Genomic DNA, 20,990 nt, shown 5'->3' on the forward strand with positions numbered 1-20,990 from the left:
TCGCTTGCTGCAGCTCCACATATATTTTGCCTTGTCCATTCCTATGAGCTTAAATAGTTTTGATCGCGTGGGTGTGAGATTGCTGAGTCCCTGTGGCTCACAGATACTACAACTCCAGATGCAGGTCCAGGTGATTCTGCTCCAGTTGACGATTACGAGCTCAGGTGGGAGTTCGACGAGGACTCTCAGCGTTACTACGTGTCCTTTCCAGATGATCAGTAGTGGTGCCTAGTTGGGGTTATCGATTCAGGACCTTGTCGCATGTTGGGGGTCTTTTCTATTTTGGCGCCGTAGTCGGGCCATGAGTGTTTGCTTGATGGATGTTATTTATGTACTCTGATGTGACGTGGCGAGTGTAAGCCAACTATGTTATCTCCCCCTTTTATTATATATTACATGGGATGTTGTAATGATTGCCTGACTTGCGACATTGCTTTCAATGCGGTTATGCCTCTAAGTCGTGCCTCGACACGTGGGAGTTATAGCCGCATCGAGGGCGTTACATCCTTGGTCTTCAAATTCGTCAGCAAAGCAATGGCATCTTCATATCTCAAGAAAAATACCTCAAAGATTGTCTGAAGAAGTTTGGAATGGAAGACTGCAAAGGCTACACGATGCCAATGCGAGCCAAACACCACCTTGGTCCCGATGACAATGGTAAAGAGTTCGATCAAAAGGTATACCGCTCCATGATTGGTTCTTTACTTTATCTATGTGCATCTAGGCCAGATATTATGCTTAGTGTTTGCATGTGTGCTCGATTCCAAGCGGCACCAAAGGAATCGCATCACTTAGCTGTGAAGCGAATTCTTCGATATTTGGCTTACACCCCAACACTCGGATTATGGTTTCCCAAGGGCTCAAAATTTGATTTGGTTGGATTCTCGGATTCTGATTATGCTGGTGACAAAGTGGATCACAAGTCTATATCAGGCACATGTCACTTTCTTGGTCGATCACTTGTCTGTTGGTCTTCAAAGAAGCAGAATTGTGTATCACTCTCAACTGCTGAATCTGAATACATTGCTGTTGGATCCTGTTGTGCTCAGCTTCTATGGATGAAGCAAACTCTCAAGGACTATGGCATCAACCTGAAACAAGTACCTCTCTTCTGCGACAACGAGAGTGCCATCAAGATAGCCAACAATCTAGTCCAACATTCAAAGACAAAGCACATTGAAATTCGTCATCACTTTCTCAGAGATCATGTCATGAAGAAAGATATCTATATCATTCACGTCAACACTGAAGAGCAATTGGCAAATATCTGCACAAAGCCCTTGGATGAGAAAAGGTTTTGCAAGTTACGGTGTGAGCTAAATATCTTGGAATCCTCTAATGTCCTGTGATCAGGCACACATCCTAACACTTATGCATGTTGATGACTTAGATGTGCAACACACAAAGTAATGTATATCTTCAATCAATGAAGATTTACACTCTGAGTGTGAATACATTAAAATGGAATTTGACTTCGGAGCGCCACGATAATTGTGCGTCGTGTCTGGGTCTAATACTTCCTATACGGTGGGTAACGCCACCACCAATTTTCTCTGTTTGAAGTGTTTCACTCATGGCGTTATTTTGCAAAGACTTCGCATTTGGTTTGTCTTCAGTTTCAATTTATCTTCATGATTTTCTACACTTTGATGATTTGATTGCTTTCAGATATATATATGAATATACTCGTGTTCTGTCCTCTACAGCATTCACTTATAGCTATGTCTTCAAGTTGAATCTTCTGAACTAAGTGAATGTGATCGGACCCTAACCTCTCTATGCTTTCTATCTCAAACTCTATCTGTCCAAATCATATGCATTCTATTGAAACTGTCGAATGTCTTCTCTGCGTCCTTGTCAGCAGAAGGCAAAGAGACAAACATTAAATTTGTTTTAAATGACTTACCTTTATTGTTGAAATCCGGAGAAGCCGGAACAACTCTCCGACATGCCTAACGGGCGTGGGAACGTGGGACAACTCTGAGTATGTTGCATGCTTGCCACGTGCCCCTAAGATGTGAACCGCCAGGGGCACCAGCGTAATTGCGCTGTGCCGCACACCTACTTATAAATACTTGTCCCCTGTGGTAAAGAAATCCTTCTTCCACCTCTCCACCTCGTCAAAACCATAGCGCCACCGCTAACTCTCGACAACGCCGGCGACGAAGCGCTTAGCTGCCGCGACTTCTCCGACGCCGTCCTCACGCCGGTCGCGGACATCGTCCTCTCCGCCGTCGGCGTAGGTGTCCTCCGTCGCCAAGTTAGGGCATGGTGGGCTGAACTGCTCGGTCTCCTATTCATCCCATCTAGCAGTTCTTTGTGCGGTAATTATACCTCTATTTTTACCACCTTTTTGATCTTCAAGATTCATCCTGTTTACCGAAAGTGGTTTCTGCCTATTCAACGTTAGATCTATTCTGTCTGCATCTCATACTGCCTAGTCAATTCACTTAGATTTCCTGTCTAGTTTGATTCCTCACTTGTACTTATTCACGGATTGGTACAAATCTGGAACCAACTCATCTATATAAGTGAATGTCTTCGCATCATGAGGTCAATGTCTTCAAACTGATTTATCTTCAAAATCTTCTGAGAATGCATATGACCTCTTCCCCTTCCCTCGCATCTCTAATGCTGTCACAAGTACATGTCCGTGGGAGAATCCCTTGATTCTCATAGTCTGCATTCGTTTGCAGAATACTTACAACATCATATCAATTCTCCTGAAGCCAGTTCCTGCTTGACCAGCAAGCGTAAGTCTCTGAAGCCTTTGAATGTATTGAAGCCATTCAGTTTGAAGTTCATGGCTGCAGAAAAATGAGCAAGGAAGGGTGGCAGACAGCGCAGAGAAGGAACATCCAAAGATCTGCCTGATGACCTAGTAGAGCCCTACAAGACAGATCCTGAAGAGACTTATCATCAGTGCAAGACACGAATCCAATGGATTCGACGCTATTGGGCTGAAGAATGGTTCAAGTACAAATTCGTGACCAAGGAATATGCAGAGAAGAATGCTATCAAGAGTCCTTGGGGCGATATTCTCTATCGAGGCCTTCAACCCAAGAATAGACCCGAAGCTATTGAACAAGCCTTCTATCCTTGCATGGTCCGTGGACCTTAGCCTGAGAATGCCGATCCCACATCACTACTATGGTGTCGTGATGATGCTCTCTTCAAGCGCAACTTCCAGCACACAAAGGCTTCAGCCAAGGAAAACAAGAAGTCATTGGGATTAGACTTCAACCTTGGTCCATCTGCTCCTCGTGCTGACGACTCTCGTGATGCAGAACCCAATGTCATCGGCCCCTTCTCTAACCTTGACAACCTCATCACCTACATCTTGGTTCAGGGTGCCAGAGTAGATCATTCTGATAATGATGCTGACACTGATGAAGCCCCAGCTCCTCCTCCGAAGCCGCAGAAGCAAAAGAAGCTAAAGGCTTCTAAATCAGCACCTCCAAAAGCTTTACGTGCGAAGCCTCTGGCCACTGCACCTCCTGAAGCCAGTGTGCAGTCTGAAGATCAATCCCGTATCTCCAAGAAGACGGAGAAGAAAAAGCAAATTGTCAGGCATACTGATCAAACCTTGACTCCTGCTGCTATTCTGCGTGAAGATCCCATTGATCTGTCTAGCGATGAAGATCTTGCAGATGATGCCCTTGAGCAATTGATTAAAAGCAAAGAAGAAGCTAAAATCTTCAACAACCTGCCTCTCTTCGATGTGGCTATCATCCATAACTTCATTGATGAGTGGTTCGATACACCAAACCTCAGCTTTGACGATCTGCAGCTTCCCATTGGCCTCAACATCTCTTTCAATGGCGCCATTGCTTCTGAGCTAGCTCTTGCTCAGCGCATCGTTGAGCTGAAGAACAAAATTGATTATGAGAAGGCTCAATTCAGGAAGCATGTGGCGAAGCTCAGTGTTCAAGACGTCAAAAACTTCAAGTTCATGCTGCATGAGCTTAAAGAAGCTTTTCTGAAGAAGCGTCAAGAAGCTCAAGGCTCTCGTGAGCGCATGAAGAGTTTGGCTGATAAGTGTGTGCTTGCCTACAATGAGGCTGAGAAGCGCAAGTCACTTGGCCGTCCTGGCATTGACCCCAGGATGGCTGCAAAGAAAAAGAAGAAGCTTCCTGCTGACCAGCCTGCACCTTCAAGCCAAGAAGCCCCTCGCACTATCTTCCCAAGCAGCATGACTGGCTCGAAGCCAAAGGTCATCACAACCGCTTCAGAACAGAAGAAGACAAGGGTTGCCGAGGCTAAAGCCAGAAAGAGAAAGAATACTGAAGCCTCTGATGCCGCTCCCTCCAAAAAGAAGCACAAGACCAAGAAGCCTAGGGCTGCTCCCACAGAGCCCTTGGTTGTTGAACCTATCTCAATGGTTCGCCCTGCGTCTGAACATCAAGAAAGACAGATGATAGTTCATGAGCCTGCTCCCACAGAGACTCATGAAGCTGAAGATATTCCAGCAGCTGAACCCACCGCTGCTGAAGACATTGGTCATGATGACAATGTTGAAGATGATGTAGTTCTTCCTCAGATCGAACACAACGTGGTATCATCGCCTGTTCTTTCGAACAGCGAACTCATCAACATTGGTCGTCCTCTGACGCCAATTGCTCAGGATGCATCGTGGGCTGATCACCCACAGCAACAAGACTCCCCAAGTACTCCCCAACAACAACAACAAGCTACACCACCCGTGCAAGAAGAAGATGAAGACTTTGAGGCCCAGCCAACTCCATCTCCAAAGGCGTTGCCAGCACTTCGCAGGCTTCGCAAAGGACAAAGGCCTCAAGTCCCTCTGTCGAGCGTTCCAGAAGGAGAAGTGCAACGCCAACCTGTTGCACGTCAAGTATTTTCTGAACCCACTCCAACTGTGAATGTCTCCATGTCTGAAGCCCAAGCTGCTAAAGACATTCCGACTGCATCAGCCGAAGAGAATCAAGAAGACATACGTGTCCCTACTCCCCCATTTATTGAAGAAGTTGTTCCTGATGTGAACGTGCCAGTGCCCGACCCTCCTGTTCATCAAGAGGAGGTTGAAAATGTTGAAGCTGCCACCACCAACGCCAATGAAGCCAATGACGTTGTCATGGCTGACGCTAATGTGGAGCTTGAATCAACCAGTGTGCCTGAAGCTAAGTCGGCCACTGCACCTGAAGCTAATGAGGCAACTGCTCCCGAAGCACCTGTTGTGCAGCCTGAAGCCTCAGCTGTTGCCACTGCTCCTGTTCCACCACCAAGGCCTCATACAATTGAGCAAGCATACAGTCATGGTCAGCTAACCACTGTTCGATGGCCCATTCTGGTACCTCTGCCTACTGCCTCTGGACCTCAATTTGATTATCATGTTGAGCATAGGCCTCAGGTCCAGAAGCCAAAGCCAAGACTGCCAAGGTTTCCAGGTACTGCAAACTCACCAGGGTCCTTCAATGCTAATGGCTTAAAAAGCCAAAATACCTTCTTTGACAGTGCCAAGAACCCCTACTCCAAACCAAGGATATCATCAGATCGGTTCTGGAGCTATCAGCAGAGAAGCTATTACTCTTGCGTCCTATATGATCAAGGGCGCATTTTCCCTCATATGCGCCTTGACACTGAAGCCATTGCTGGACTGGCGTGCTTAGAAGAAGCACTTGATTGCTTTCATGATGCTGGTCTGCTCAACTTTGTGACAGACAAAGAACACTTGAATGAAGAGCTATTGCTTCAATTCTATGCTACTCTACACATTCGCAGCTACAACAGAGATATCAAGACATGGGTCCTCGAGTGGATGACCGAAAACGTTCATCATGAAGCCAAAACTCTTGACATCATTGAGCTTACAGGGCTAGCCACTCCTGGAGAGCTATATGAACCTGATTGTCAGCTACACCGCAATGCGTTGGAAATCATCTTCCATAAGCCAGAACCCAACATGAGCCAGATGTTGAGCATGATGAAGCCCTTGCCATGTGACGCTGAATATCCAATAGAGTTCTTTGTTGAAGACCTTGAGTATCTGCCATGCACAATATATCATATTATCAGGCGAACTCTATGGCCTATCAAAGGACATTCAACAGCGTCCAAGCTTGAAGGAGCTATGAAGACTTTGGTCTTCTACATTCTCAATGGCATCAGCTTCAATACTCAAGAATTCTTCATCAGGCAACTTGCTACTTCTGGATCTGATCTATTTGGTCTGAAGTTTTATGCTCCATGGGTCATGCGCCTCATCAAGCGACACTCATCTGTCAACTATCAACCATCTGCTCGCAATCATCTGATCTTTTTACCAGAGGTTGATATGTCACTTGAAGCCATATACTCTAACCCTGCCAAGAAGCCTCTTTGTCTTCAGAATGCCGAGCACCAAAGCTTCACTCAACCCATTGAAGGTGTTCAAGCAGCAACACGAATCTATCCATTAGCTAGAAATACTCGTCTGCCTCATCGAGCACCTACTGAAGCCATTGAAAGCACCATTGCCCAAAGGCCTCGGAAGCGTTCTCGCGTTCTCAATGACCGAGAACTTCTTGTGGCCCTTCATCAGAAACAGGATAAACATCACTTTTGGCTCAAGAGACAGATGCAAAGCCTCTTGGTGGATGTCAATCACATTCGAAACCTTGCCACCAAGAATGCATTTGTTGCTCATGAGACTTGCCGGCGATCATGGAAGAGCTTGACCCTGCTTAGTGCTGAAGCAGATCTTCAAGATGATGGCTTCAATGAAAGATTCCAGTTTGACTCCACTCCTCCACGGACTGCTGTCCTACGTCGTACTCCATCTCTTGAAGACTCTGAATATTCTTCCTCCGCGGCAACTGTCAATGCCAGAGTGATCAATGATTAAGATGATGCTACTTCACCACCTCCAACTACTGCACGCATACACACTGCACCAAGTTCGTCTGCACCGCCAACCAACAACGATAACCCTGTTGCTTCACCTACTCATGAGGACGAGTAGATGCTCTATGTCTTCAAACCTTTTTGGTCCTTACTGACAAAAGGGGGAGAAGCGTATGAGTTGATAGTCTTCAAGCGGGTTCATATGGGCAGTTACATTATATTTTGCCTCGTGCTTACAACTCTCATTTTGAAACATTTGGCTCTTTGAGTTGTAACACTTAAACTCGATGGTCATCTGCTACTTATTTGCTTTACTCCGTTTGTGCGATGATAACTTCCGCACTTAGATCATTCTGCAGACGTCCATTTTTCATTATGCATGTCATTCTACTTGCTATATCATTTCATGCATGATGAATTATCTTCATAAGTTGAAGTGGATCTCCACAAGTACAACCTGCCATGTGCATTTGCATTCCAAAAGCAAATTACTTATATGCACATCTTCAGGGGGAGCCCTTGCTACTTATGAAGACATTTCCCTATCCTTTACAATTTCACATACTTTATCCCCATTGAAAACTTCAACCAGTTTGTCATCAATCACCAAAAAGGGGGAGATTGTAAGTGCATCTAGTGCCACCCCTAGTTGGTTTTGGAGTATTTACGACAAAGTTGGTTGAGGGACTAATGCGTTTTGTGAGAATTGCAGGATAACGCAGGTAGTGTCCCTCATTGATTCGGTTTACCTACCGGAGATGACCCCTAAAATGTATGAAGACATTGAAGACAATGGTGGTATGAGAAGATATTCATATTGAAGACTATGACATGAGAAGACACTGCATGAAGACTTTGGAACGCGAAGATTGTGTGGTTTCGTTGTTTCCTTTTCTTCTTTGTTGAGTCATAGGAACCACCGTACTATTAAGTGGGGTCCAAGTGAACTAAGTCAGAGTGACTGAAGTGATGCTCAACCCAAATCCTATGTCTTCGAGCGAAGACAATGAGAGCAAATCTTATCCAGAGCTGGATGAGTCAGCTTTGCTTGTAGCCCAAGTAAAGTTGCCGTGTGTGTTTGAAATCTGACCGTTGGAACACGTGTCAGTTCCTTAGTGACCCAGGGTCATTTCGGACAAATCAGGTTGGTTTGCCTTGTGGCTATAAATAGCCCACCCCCTACACCATAAATTGGTGGCTGCTCAGAGTTAGTACACGGCTTTTGTCGTTTGAGAGCAACCACCTCGAAGCATTTGAGAGAGAGAAATCCTTGCGAGGACAAAGCCCAAACACCCAGAGCCAAAGAGTGTTAGGCATCACTGAAGTCTTTCTGTCTGTGTGACCTGAAGACTTATTACACTTGAGGACTGTGAATCCTCCAGCCGGTTAGGCGTCGCGTTCTGAGCATCCAAGAGTCATTGTGGATTGCCGGTGAACGAAGTCTGTGAAGGTTTGGAAGTCTACCTTGAAGACTTACCAGAGTGATTGGGCAAGGACTAAGTGTCCTTAGCTCAAGGGGAATAAGGTGAAGACACGGTCTTCTGAGTTGAATCTGAGCCTCCCTAACCATACGTATAGTTGTTACAGCAACTGGAACTGGTCCAACAAATCCTGTGTCTTCAACAAGCGACTAGTTCTATCCCTTTCCATCCTTTACTTAAGTTTGTCTTCATGAAGTCACTGCCTATATGTGTATCTGTTTGACTTCATTGTTTGACTTCTACTGTTGATTGGCTTCATACTATCTTCCATCCTGATCCTTACTACTTGCTGCTATTTGTCCTGTACTTTCACATCATTGCATACTTGACTATGGCTTGCTTATGGTAGTTTATCTTCCGCTGCATATCAACTAGGTTATTTCTGTTGTTTGTCTTCGAAACTTCTAAGTTTTGAAGACTTTCGTAAAAATCGCCTATTCACCCCCCCTCTAGTCGATACTAGCACTTTCAAAGGTCAATGAAGGAGTCTCAACACAGCATGACTCTCGAGTTGACGTTCTTCCCAATCTCTTCAACCGCTTCAAAAGACTCGACAATGAAAATGTTCACCAAACCTTCGATCGCCTGACTTACATCTCAAATGAGCTTCAAGCACTTGGTGCCAATGACATCACCGACCATGAAGTGGTGAAGAAATTGCTGAGATCGCTTGATTCCTCATTTGACACCCTTGCACTGATGATACAAGAATGTGGGGACTACAAGTCACCTGATCCTGCTGATATCCTTGAGAGGCTAAACACTCACGAGTTCCAGCTTGCTGAGAAGAGAGATCTCTATGGATCGAGCTATGGCAAATCTCGCGCTCTGAAGGCCAAGGCAGTATCTGAATCTGAAGGTGAGGATTGTGGTAGCAGCCTTGGTGATCCTGAACAACTGAGCCATGAGCTAGCAATGCTCGTGAGGAAATTCCAGAAGTTCTCAAGGCGTGGTCGTTTTGGAAAATCCTCAAGAAGTGATGATGTAATATCAGATTCCTCATCCCATGACTACAAGAAAAGAACTTTCCACAAATGCAAGAAACCTGGGCACTACATTCAAGATTGTCCTCCGTGGGAAAAGAATCAAAGAAGAAGAAATACAAGGATTACAGTGCTGATGACTCAAAGAAGAAGAAGAAATCTTCTAAGTCCTCATCATCAAAATCCTCGAAGTCTTCATCTCACAAGAAGAGCAGCTCCAAAAAGGCTCAGGCCTTCATTGGCAGGGAAATGGACTCTGAAGCTGAATCTGAGGGAAATGAGGAAGAGGAGGCATCTGAGGAGTCAGAATCTGGTGTGGGGAGTCTAGCCCTCGCTACTGCGTTCTCAGCAAGTCCATCTTCAACTCTGAGGAGAATGGCTTCCCCAACAAGGCTGACGACGGCGATGATGACTACTGTAACACCCACGATGCGGCTATATCTCCCACGTGTCGAAGCACGACTTAGAGGCATAACCGCATAGTGGTTTTGCCGCAAGAAGGGTCATCTTCACACAATCCCATGTAATGAACAAGAATGGGATAAAGAGAGTTGGCTTACAATCGCCACTTCACACAATACATAATTAAAGTTCATACATCATTCAAAGTACACTCATAGACCGACTACGGTCAAGTTCAAATGAAAAGAAGACAACCCCAATTGCTAGATCCCCGATCGTCCCGACTGGGCTCCACTACTGATCATCTGGAAACGATACATAGTAACGACCAAGGACCTCGTCAAACTCCCACTTCAACTCAGTTGTGCCATCTGCGCTGGTATCATCGGTACCTGCATCTGTTTTGGTAAAATCTGTGAGCCACGGGTACTCAGCAATCTGACACCCGCGAGATCAAGACTATTTAAGCTCATAGGTAGGCAAGGGGTAATATGGTGGAGCTGCGGCAAGCTCTAAGCATATATGGTGGCTAACATACGCAAGTGAGAGCGAGAAGAGAAGCAACGCATCAGTCGAGAAACTAGAAGTGATCAAGAAGTGATCCTGAAACTACTTACGTCAAGCATAACACAAACCGTGTTCACTTCCCGGACTCCGCCGAGAAGAGACCATCACGGCTACACACGCGGTTGATGCATTTTAATGAAGTCAAGTGTCAAGTTATCTACACCGGACATTAACAAATTCCCATCTGCCTCATAACCGCGGGCACGGCTTTCGAAAGATTATATACCCTGCAGGGGTGTCCCAACTCAGCTCATCACAAGCTCTCACGGTCAACGAAGGATATACCTTCTCCCGGGAAGACCCGACCAGTCTCGGAATCCCAGTTCGCAAAACATTTCGACAATGGTAAAAAAAAGACCAGCAAAGCCGCCCTATGTGCCGACAAATCCCGATAGGAGTCGCACGTATCTCGTTCTCAGGGCACACCGGATGGGCAAGATGTCGGGTTGGTATAGACCCTGGTTGCCCAGGGGACGCCGGACATCGCCCACGTTGGACCAACACTCGAAGGAGCACTGGCCTTGGGGGGGGGGGGTAAATAAAGATGACCCTTGGGCTCGCGAAAACCCAAGGGAAAAGGGCTTAGGTGGCAAATGGTAAAACCAAGGTTGGGCCTTGCTGGAGGAGTTTTATTCAAAGCGAACTGTTAAGGGGGTCCCATAAATCACCCAACCATGTAAGGAACGCAAAATCAAGGAACATAACACCGGTATGACGGAAACTAGGGCGGCAAGAGTGGAACAAGTCACCAGGCATAAGGCCGAGCCTTCCACCCTTTACCAAGTATATAAGGTGCATTAATTTATACAGGAGATATTGTGATATCCCAACACATCCATGTTCCATCCAGGAACAAACTTCAACTTCACCTGCAACTAACAATGCTATAAGAGGGGCTGAGCAAAAGCGGTGACATGGCCAAACAACGGTTGCTAGGACAGGTTGGTTAGAGGTTTGACATGGCAATAGGTAGGCATGGTAAACAAAGGCAGGTAGAGCTAACATAGCGATAGAGCGAGTACTAGCAAGCAAAAATAGAAGTGATATCGAAGGTATGGTCATCTTGTCTGCAAGGTTCTCAGAGTTGTCGAAGGCTTGGTCCTCGTAAGCGTACTCAACAGGTTCCTCGTAAGCGTTCTCGTCTCCTGGCTCTACCCAAAGCAAGAACACAAGCAAAGGAACCACAATAAATCACGGTGCAATGCACAAGCAACATGATGCAATACATGTCATGCTATGCGAGATGTGATATGCAATGCATCTGCGTGCTTCGGAAGGAAAGATGATGAACGAGGCATCAACTTGGCAAACCAAGTATGCCGCTGGAAGGATGAGATGATTTCGGTTGAAATCGATATAAAGATCACCGGATTCGGGTGCACGGTTTGAAAAAGACAAGCAAGAGAAGATATGATGCAAACTGCTTAAAACAGCAACATGGCCACTAGAGCATGACTAACATAGCATGGCAATAATGCACAAGATAACAGTTCTACAGACTTAGTGGAATTACTAGACATAGCAGAAACAGATTCATCATGGCATCTCAACAGGCTTGATCAACTCACTACCAGGCATGTCATGGCATGTAACAAGTACTAGCATGAAGTAGGCATGAAGATGAAGCTACTCATGTGCAAAACAAACAACTAGCATATTGCATGAACAAGCACATAAGAGACAAAACAACAACATGAAGTGAGATGACATGATTATGAACTTGCTCAAATGCAGAAACTAATGCCACCACTGGATTGGTGGGATTTTTCTACCCCAAAAACATATATAATATGTTAGGGTTGCTGTAGAAAAATCAACACAAATGCACAAAGATAAAACCTGCCTTAAATGGAAATATGACAGAAATGGCATTTTCCATATTTGGAAACGTCCAGAAATGGACTTGCCCGAAATGGATAGGTACTAAATGCCAGATATGGAATATTCGCTGGGAACCAAAATAAAACAAAAAAATAAAATAAAAAACACAGGGGCTAAGGAGGATGACATGTGGGGCCACCCTGTCATACTCACAGTGCAAGAAATGGAAAAAGGGGGGATGATATATGCACCCGCGGGGGAATCAAACCCGGGTCTCCCCGATGTGGCTCTGCTACGGCAACCACTGGGCTAGGCAGGCGGTTCTGATAGAAAAGGGCTTCGGCTCCTTATATCTAGTCCTACCGCTTCTATCCACACAGAGGAAAATAGAGCACAGCACGGCGCGACCAGAGGCGGCATAGGGATCACCGGAGCAGCTCTGGTGACCTAACGGAGCGGCAGATGGGAGCTACTGGATCGTAGGAGGATCCCGCTCTTGCGCTTGGAACGCACGACGCCCAACAGCGAAGAAAACGCTGCCGGCGACGAGGTCCCGAGCGGGCGGCGACGAGCTAAACCACGCCGAGGCGCTGGGTTAAACGAGCGGCAGAGAGCACGTATCTACCCTACGTGATACGACGAAGCCTATGGACATGCGCAAAGAGGCTAAAGAGGTCGGAGCACTCGCCGGAGATGAGGTCCGACGGCGGCGAGATCGGGCGCCCGCGGCGGCCGCGGTTAGAGCACGCAAACGAGGGGGAAAAAGGGGTAGGAAGATGCGCGAGCTCACCACAAGCACGATGGTGCGCTTGGCTTGGCGGGAGGTGGACGAAGACGGCGAAGGCGGTGGACGAACTCGTTCGGTGGCCGGGTTCAAAGACGAGGAAGAAGCGGTCGTTGCAGGGGCTCCGGCTCCACGTAGTCGACGACGGGGACGTAGTGGACGACGGGGAAGAAGAGGGACAAGCCAGGCGGGGAAGATGCCAAAGGAGAGCATGCCGGCGGCGAGGACGCGCTCTCAGGTGCGCTCGGGACGAAGCGGTTGTGGTGGATCTGGTGGCCAAACTTACCAGGAAACGGCGGCGGCGGACGAGGGAAACCCTAGGCGACGCGGGGGACACGGAAACTGGGGCTTAAAAGGGCTAGGGCGAGGGGTGCGAGCTCACGCGCGCTTGTGCTCGCGGTCCCCATGGCGACGGCGAGAGGAGAGGGAAAAGGTGGGTGCGGGGAACAGGGGAGGCGCTGACGAGCGGGACCCAACTAGCCACGTGGGCTTACGGGCTGCTGGGTATCGGGGCGGCTGGGTGAGAAACGTCCAGCAGCAAGCGGGCTGGCTGGCTGGCTGGGCTGCGCAGTGCACTAGCTGGGTCGGCCTGGGAGGCCGAGGCCCAGGGGGGGGGCTGCTGCGCTGGCTGCAGGCTGCTGCTACATTTCTATTTTTTTAAACAGAATTAGAAACAGAAAAACTCAGGGAAAAAGGAGAGGAGTTAGAGCTTAAAGAAAATATTCTCCAACTCCTGGAATTATCCACTATTTTAATAAATTGCATTGGGCATTTTTAGAGGTAGAAAAATAAGACAAGTTAGAATTATATTCAAACTTGTGTCATTTTTGAACCTGACCAAAACAACTTCAAATAAGGAGATTTTTGGCAGAGAGGTTTAGGGCATGGAGCAAGATTTACAGGGAGAAGATGATCATTAATAGAGAAAGGAAAATTAGCACTTGATAAAAGAAGGAAGTAGAGGGAAGGAGGAGAAGTGATGGTGCAATGCTTGAAAGGGGGGGACAAGGTCATGCCCATGATGCTCATGGCAACAATATGAATGACAAAATGCAACATGAGATGGCATGAGATGAAAATGCACTATATGATGATGACAAGAAGCACAAATGCAACATGGTAAGGGGAGCATGACAAAGAAAAGAATAACACACATAACCAAAACAAGATGAGGCCAATCATGATAAAACCCACAAGAATTGGATGAGGTCAAGTTGATATATTGCCAAATTGGGACATGTTACATCTGGGGTGTTACAACTACGCTCCCACCTATTGCTTCATGGCAAAGGGTGCCAAGGTACTCAAATATCCCTCCTCTGAATCAAGTGAGGATGAATCTGATGAAAACCTCAAGCCTAGCTACTCTAAACTTGCTAAGATTGTTGTGAAACAACAAAAGGCTTTTGAAAAGGTTCAAAATATGCTAGACAAAAGCGATGACCTGTTGGGTGAAGAAATGGATCGCACTCACCTTGACTGATAATCTTTAGAGACTTCAGTCCAAGTTTGATAACCTTCAGAGTCATCATAACACTCTCTTATCTGATCATGAGAAGCTTTCTTATGAATTTGTTCCAAGAAAGCAAGATCTTGAGAAGCTAAGGGAGAGTTATGAAGATCTTCAGAAGCAACGCGATTCATTGTTTGCTCAGCAGATCAGTGCTGCTCAGGAAGAATCCATTCCACCATGTTTGAAGTGCATTGAATGTGAATCTGCTAATTCTTCACCTGAAAGTTCAAATTCTTCTATTGCTGCAATTTCTTCATCTGTCTCTGCTATCACTAATTCCTCATATGAGGATACTTCTAGTATCACTGACAATGTAGGGCTGAAGGAATTGTACATGATAGGCATGTATAAAAGCCTCAAAGGGCAGCAGGCTCTTTGTGATGTGCTTAAAAAGAAGATCCTCAACAGGAACCCTAGGAAAGAGGGTATTGCCTTTGAGAGGAAACTCAATGCTGATGGAACATACTAGAAGCGTGAGCAGTATCCCTAAACCTCATGGGTTGCTGCAAAGGGACCTCCAGTAGATCCATCTACTTTATCTGGCTTTACATGTGAATCTCCTCATTCTTCTGATGAGTCATTTCACTCCAACTATAAGCTGTTAAAAATCAGAATGGTGAAGTATTTGCTAGACATGTTGGCACTAACTGCAGGAACGGTTCCCCTATGAAGAAAATCTGGGTTCCCAAAAAGTGCCTTGAAAGTCTTTAGGTGAATGTTGTCATGACACCACCTGTGAAGAATATGAATCCTAGATCAAATTGGTCATATGGGCCAAATTCTTTATATGGATCCAAGTCCTCATGCGGACCAAATTCCTCACGTGGATCAAATTCCTCAAATGGATCAAAGTCCTCATATGAACATCATCGTGCTAACCCTTCTGTTTCGCAGGGAAGATCTAAGGGCTATGAATATGTGCATTATTCTTCAAATCATTATGTTCATAAGTCCTCGAAGAATTTCTCTGCTTATTCATATGCTTATCCCAACTCCTCTTATGTGAAATGAAGTGGACTGGCTTCTATGCCACCTTTCTCTTATGGAGTTCGCAAAATGATGAACTCTTTGCCACCCCTCCAGATGTGGGTGGTAAAAAAAGAACTAATCTCTTATGCAGGGTCAGGTCTCCAGACGAACTTAAACATCTAAATAATTTGCTGGAGACCTGAAATACGCTTGAAAGGATGCAAGCTAATCATGAAGAAATGAATTTCTATTTCTCACGTCCTCATACTATTATATATGTCGATTGTTTGATGAAATTGATCTGATGAATTAGATGTCATATTCTTCACTGATGAAGTATATGAGTTCATAAGTTACACTAATTCATCTGCAGGATGATCAACCCAAAGCCACTGAGTGGGTCCTCGATAGTGGATGTACAAATCACATGACTGGTGACAAGAACTTATTGATGGATGCTCCCTTATCTCCATCGCATCTGAAGCATATCACCTATGCTGACAAAGGCAAAAGCAAGGTATTGGGCCTAGGTAAGGTTACGATCTCAAAGGATCGACAGATGGACAAAGTCATGCTTGTCGAGTCCTTAGGATTCAACCTCATGTCATTCTCAATGCTTTGTGATCTTGATATGGTTGTTATCTTTGGAAAGTATCGTTGTGTTGTGATCATGGAAGCAAACCATTCCCAAGTCTTCGAAGGCTTTAGGAGAGGAGATCTGTATATTGTTGATTTCTCCACAGGACCACAACCTGCTATATGTCTACTTGCAAAAGCTTCAAAAGGCTGGCTATGGCATCGATGACTCGGTCATGCTGGCATGAGGAACTTGCACACGCTCCCGAAGAAGAAGCATGTCATTGGCATTGAGAATGTCAAATTTCTCAAGGATCACCTATGCGGAGCCTGTGAAGCTGGAAAGATGACCAAGGTCAAGCATCCCGCAAAGACTATCATGACTACCACTCGTCCATTTGAATTGCTTCACATGGATCTCTTTTGTCCTAATCATTATTCTGCATTCACTAATGAGGCATCTTTATATGGCTTTGTTATTTTTGATGATTACTCTCGTTACACATGGGTGCATATCGTCACTTACAAATGTGAAGTGCAGGAAGTCTTCAAATGATTTTCCTCGAGGGCTTCAACCAACTTTGGTGCGAAGATCAAGCACATCAGAAGTGACAATGGGACTGAGTTCAAGAATACGGGTCTTGATGACTATCTTGATGAACTTGGTATCACTCATGATTTATCTGCTCCTTATACTCCTCAGCAGAATGGCATCGTGGAGCGCAAGAACCGAACTCTTGTTGAGATGGCTTGCACTATGCTTGATGAATACAAGACGCCTCGTCACTTCTAGATTGAGGCAATTGATACTATGTGCCACATCATCAATAGGGTATATCTTAAAAAATTCTTCAAGAAGACCGCATATGAACTCCTCACTGACAAGAAACCCAATGTGAGTTATTTCAAAGTCTTCGGTGCTAAATGTTGGATTAGAGATCCTCATCACAATTCTAAAATTGCACCGAAAGCACATGAAGTTTTTATGCTTGGTTACGGAAAGGACTCGCACACCTACAGAGTCTTCAACAACGTTCACCACAAGGTTGTTGAAACTGTAGATGTGCGGTTCGATGAAACTAATGGCTCACAAACAGAGCACCTACCTCTTGTGCTAGATGAAAAGTCACCCAAGGAAACCATCAAGTTCAAGGCTACTGAGGATGTTATCCCTACTGAAGAATCTGCTGAAGAAGTCATCCCAGATCATGAAGAACATCATGCTGATGCACCTGAAGAAAATGGTTCTGAAGAAAATGAGCAAATTCCTCGTCATCAACCTTATCATCCTCATGTCGCAAGTGAAGTGCAAATTGAGAAAATCATCAGCGACATCAATGCACCAGGTCCTCTCACACGCTCAAATGCTTCACATTTGTCTAACTTTTGTGGGCTCTTTGCTTTCGTCTCCATCACAGAGCCCACTAAGGTAGATGAAGCATTTCTGGAGCCTGAGTGGATTCAAGCTATGCAAGAGGAATTACATCAGTTCGAGCTCAACCATGTTTGGGAAGTTGTCTAGCGACCAGACCCTTGGAAGTACAACATCATCGGCACAAAATGGATCTACCGCAACAAGCAAGATGAAAATGGCCTTCTGGTGAGGAATAAGGCACGATTTGTAGCTCAAGGATACACACAGGTTGAAGGAATCGATTTTGATGAAACTTTTGCACTTGTTGCTAGACTTGAGGCTATTCACATATTACTTGCTTATGCTAACCATCATGACATCATCTTATATGAAATGGATGTGAAAACTGCATTCCTCAATGGTAAGCTTGAGGAAGAAGTATATGTTGCTCAACCCCCGGGTTTTGAATATCCAAAGCATCCCGACAAAGTCTTCAGACTCAACAAGGCCCTCTATGGCCTCAAGCAGGACCCTCGAGAGTGGTATGATACTTTGAAGGAATTCCTCATGAAGAAAGGCTTCAAACCCAGTTCACTTGACCCAACTCTTTTCACCAAAACCTATGATGATGAATTATTCGTGTGCCAAATTTATGTTGATGATATTATCTTTGGCTGTACTAACCAAAGTTACACTGACGAATTTGGTTATATGATGAGGGAGGAATATGAAATGTCTATGATGGGAGAATTGAAATTCTTCTTAGGTCTTAAAATTCGTCAACAACGTAATGCCATCTTCATATCTAAGGGGAAATACCTCAAGGACGTATTGAGGAAATTCGGCATGCAAGATTGCAAAGGTGTCAAAATCCCTATGCCCACAAATGGCCATCTATGCACTGATGAAAATGGTATTGACTTTGATCAAAAGTTATACCGCTCCATGATTGGCTCTTTATTGTATTTATGTGCATCTAGGCCAGATATTATGCTTAGTGTTTGCATGTGTGCCTGCTTTCAAGCTACACTGAAGGAATCACACCATAAGTCTGTGAAGCATATTCTTCGATATATAGCTCACACTCCAACACTTGGATTATGGTACCTCAAGGGCTCGGTTTTTGATCTCATTGGATATTCAGACTCTGACTATGCTGGTGATCGTGTGGACCACAAGTCAACATCAGGCACATTCCATTTCCTAGGACGATCCTTGGTATGTTGGTCCTCGAAGAAACAAAACTGCTTATCACTCTCTACTGCTGGAGCTGAGTACATTGCTGCTGGTTCGTGCTATGCTCAATTACTATGGATGAAGCAAACCCTCAAGGACTATGGCATTATTGTGAATAATGTGCCTCTGTATTGTGACAATGAGGGTGTCATCAAGATTGCTCATAACCCAGTTCAGCACTCGAAGACAAAGCACATTCAGATTCGTCATTAGTTTCTTTGTGATCATGTGTTGAAGGGCGACATCTCTATCATGAAGGAAATATGCCCTAGAGGCAATAATAAAGTTATTATTTATTTCCTTATATCATGATAAATATTTATTATTCATGCTAGAATTGTATTAATCGGAAACATAATACTTGTGTGAATACATAGACAAACAGAGTGTCACTAGTATGCCTCTACCTGACTAGCTCGTTGATCAAAAATGGTTATGTTTCCTAGCCATTGACATGAGTTGTCATTTGATTAACGGGATCACATCATTAGGAGAATGATGTGATTGACTTGACCCATTCCTTTAGCATAGCACACGATCGTTTAATATTCTGCTATTGGTTTCTTCATGACTTATACATGTTCCTATAACTATGAGATTATGCAACTCCCGTTTACCGGAGGAACACTTTGTGTGCTACCAAACGTCATAACGTAACTGGGTGTTTATAAAGGTGCTCCACAGGTGTCTCCGAAGGTACTTGTTGGGTTGGCGTATTTCGAGATTAGGATTTGTCACTCAGATTGTCAAAGAGGTATCTCTGGGCCCACTCGGTAATGCACATCACTTAAGCCATGCAAGCATTGCAACTAATGAGTTAGTTGCAGGATGATGAATTACAGAACGGGTAAAGGGACTTGCCGGGAACGAGATTGAACTAGGTATTGAGATACCGATGATTGAATCTCGGGCAAGTAACATACCAATGACAAAGGGAATAACGTATGTTGTTATGCGGTTTGACCGATAAAGATCTTCGTAGAATATGTGGGAACCAATATGAGCATCCAGGTTCCGCTATTGGTTATTGACCGGAGACGTGTCTCGGTCATGCCTACATAGTTCTGGAACCCGTAGAGTCCGCACACTTAAAGTTTTGATGACGGTTATATTATGAGTTTATGAGTTTTGATGTACCGAAGGTTGTTCGGAGTCCCGGATGTGATCACGGACATGACGAGGAGTCTCAAAATGGTCGAGACATGAAGATTGATATATTGGAAGCCTATATTTGGATATCGGAAGTGTTCCGGGTGAAATCGGGAGTTTACCGGAGTACCGGAGGGGTTACCGGAACCCCCCGTGGGTTTAATGGGCCATAGTTGGCCTTAGTGGAGAAGAGGAGGGGCGGCCAGGGCAGGCCGCGCGCCCCCTCCCTCTCTAGTTCGAATTGGACAAGGAGGGGGGGCGCCCCTTTCCTTCTTCTCCTCTTACTCCTTCCCCCCTTCTCCTAATCCAACAAGGAAGGGAGGGAGTCCTACTCCCGGTGGGAGTAGGACTCCTCCTGGCGCGCCTCCTCCTGGCCGGCCGCACCTCCCCCCTTGCTCCTTTATATAGGGGGGCAGGGGGCACCCTGGAGACACAACGATTGATCTGTTTGATCTTTTAGCCGTGTGCGGTGCCCCCCTCCACCATAGTCCACCTCGATAATATTGTAGCGGTGCTTAGGCGAAGCCCTGTGTCGGTAGAACATCATCATCGTCACCACGCCGTCGTGCTGATGAAACTCTCCCTCAAAACTCGGCTGGATAGGAGTTCGATGGACTTTATCAGGCTGAACGTGTGCTGAACTCGGAGGTGCCGTGCATTCGGTACTTGATCGGTCGGATCGCGAAGACGTACGACTACATCAACCGTGTTGTGCTAAACGCTTCCGCTTTCGGTCTACGAGGGTACGTGGACAACACTCTCCCCTCTCGTTGCTAAGCATCACCATGATCTTGCGTGTGCGTAGGATTTTTTTTGAAATTACTACGTTCCCCAACAGTGGCATCCGAGCCTGGTTTTATGCATAGATGTCATATGCACGAGTAGAACACAAGTGAGTTATGGGCGATATAAGTCATACTGCTTACCAGCATGTCATACTTTGGTTCGGCGGTATTGTTGGATGAAGCGGCCCGGACCGACATTACGCATACGCTTACGCGAGACTGGTTCTATGGACGTGCTTTGCACATAGGTGGCTGGCGGGTGTGAGTTTCTCCAACTTTAGTTGAACCGAGTGTAGCTACGCCCGGTCCTTGCGAAGGTTAAAATAGCACCAACTTGACAAACTATCATTGTGGTTTTGATGCGTAGATAAGAACGGTTCTTGATCAGCCCTAGCAGCCACGTAAAACTTGCAACAACAAAGTAAAGGACGTCTAACTTGTTTTTGCAGGGCATGTTGTGATGTGATATGGTCAAGACATGATGCTATATTTTATTGTATGAGATGATCATGTTTTGTAACAGAGTT

This window comes from Triticum aestivum, chromosome 5B (genome assembly GCF_018294505.1).
Source record: "Triticum aestivum cultivar Chinese Spring chromosome 5B, IWGSC CS RefSeq v2.1, whole genome shotgun sequence".
In the NCBI taxonomy this organism is placed as follows: Eukaryota; Viridiplantae; Streptophyta; class Magnoliopsida; order Poales; family Poaceae; genus Triticum; species Triticum aestivum.